The sequence below is a fragment of the Petaurus breviceps genome, unplaced genomic scaffold, assembly GCF_028583685.1.
Source record: "Petaurus breviceps papuanus isolate PSGF00001 unplaced genomic scaffold, PetGlider_PUasm1.0 37, whole genome shotgun sequence".
Lineage (NCBI taxonomy): Eukaryota > Metazoa > Chordata > Mammalia > Diprotodontia > Petauridae > Petaurus > Petaurus breviceps.
The window spans coordinates 20,527,781-20,529,553 of NW_027186296.1; the positions used below are offsets into that span (position 1 = coordinate 20,527,781).

The window sequence follows — 1,773 nt, forward strand, 5'->3', positions numbered from 1 at the left end:
TTAGGGAAGAACTCCCTATGTAATAAAAACTTTTGGGAAAACTAGATAACAATCAGGCAGGGATTATGTTTAGAATTCTATTGTATACTTTACTCCACAATAAATTTTAAAAGAATTTGAGATCTGGGGGTGGCCAGGTAGCACAGCAAGTAAGATCACCGGCTTCAGTGTCGGGATGACCTGGGGATCGAATCCCGGGCTCAGACACTTAGCACCCACCCAGAAACACCTAGCCGTGTAACCTTGAGCAAGTTACTTAACCCCGATTGCTTAAAAAAAAAAAGAATTTGAGATCTGAATAATAAAGGTCATACCATTAAAAATTAAGAGAAACAGATCATATTCTGTTCACAGTTATAAATAGGAAGATGTGGGAATTGAGTGAACCACAATAACTCCATTTTGTGACAATTCTGTATATAGCTCAATTCCCTTTCTATTTAATTATGGGTCTAGTCCAATTGCTATCTTTTGAAAAAAAAACTTTATTCTATTGTGGGAATTGGGAGAAAACTTTATTGCATCATTTGAACCTAGCTCTGTGTGACTAGAAAATTGGACCACCTCTACCTGTTGTTGAGTCATTCAAGTTGTATCCAACTCTTTACAACCCTGTAGGCCACAGCACAGCAATATTGTCCATGGGAATTTCTTGGCAAATTTCTCTGGTGGATTAAGGCAAACAGAGGTTAAGTGATTTGTCCAGAATCACACAGTTATTAAGTGTCTGTGGCTAGATCTGAATTCAGGTCTTCCTGACTCCAGACCCAATGTTCTATCCACTGAACCTAGTTACCAGTCACTTATGACCTAGATCATGTTGACTAGAAACCCAGTCAAATCTGAAGATTTATGCAAGGAGTTTTCTCACAATGAAACATCTCAAACAATCCATACATCTTATCTGAAAACTGACCCCATACTTGTCAGTCCCAATGTGGAAAGTCCTTAATCTTTCCTCCAATTAGAAATCAAATGACTTCATCTTGTATCCTGGTTTTTATCCTGTTAATTATTTTCTTTTATAGCATAAAAATCTGTCTCCCCTTGTATTCAGATTCCAGTGCCATGCTGAAGAGGCCTGGTCCCAATTTGTTATACAATTGCAATCCATTGCTCAATAAATCTATATACTCAGAAGCTCAAATCTGTGTTTCCTCAGTTATTTCTAATTTCACCCATCACAGAGAGAAGCAATTACAAAAAAAATATATATAGATAATTTAAAGCATTTTGAATTGAAAAGCTTTTGCACAAACAAAATTAGTGCATCAAGAATAAAAAGGGAGTTCTGGCTTTGGGAGCACATATACTGAAATTAGAATGATACAAAGAAGATTAGCATGGCCCCTGCACAAGAATGACACACAGATTTATGAAGTGTTATATATTTTTAGGTGGAGGGTAGAGGAGAGATGGGAGAAAAAAATGGAACTCAAAATATTGTGGAAATGAATTCTGAAAACTAAAAATAAATAAATTCTGGAGAAATAAAAAAAGAATAAAAAGGGAAGCAATTCAAATGGAGGGGATATAAATCTTTGAATCAAATATCTCTGATACAGGTTTGACATCCAAAGTATGTAGACAATCTATAGAAATACACAAAACCAAAAGCCATTCCCTAATACATAAGTAATCAAAGGACATAAGCAAACAGTTCTCAAAAGAATTGCTAATCACTAATACCCTTATGAAAGAATGCTCCAAATCATTAATAAAAAGTGAAGTGCAAACCAAAGTGACTCTAAGGTTTTACTGCATACCCAGCAA

At 35.5% G+C, this 1,773-nt stretch overlaps 1 non-coding gene across 1 annotated transcript; it reads left to right on the forward strand.

Annotated features, from left to right (window-relative positions):
• Window positions 1-1,288: 1,288 nt before the first annotated feature.
• Window positions 1,289-1,395, forward strand: LOC138169667 (U6 spliceosomal RNA). Its single transcript, XR_011170421.1, has one exon. It is a non-coding gene; the product is annotated as a U6 spliceosomal RNA (small nuclear RNA).
• Window positions 1,396-1,773: the final 378 nt, after the last annotated feature.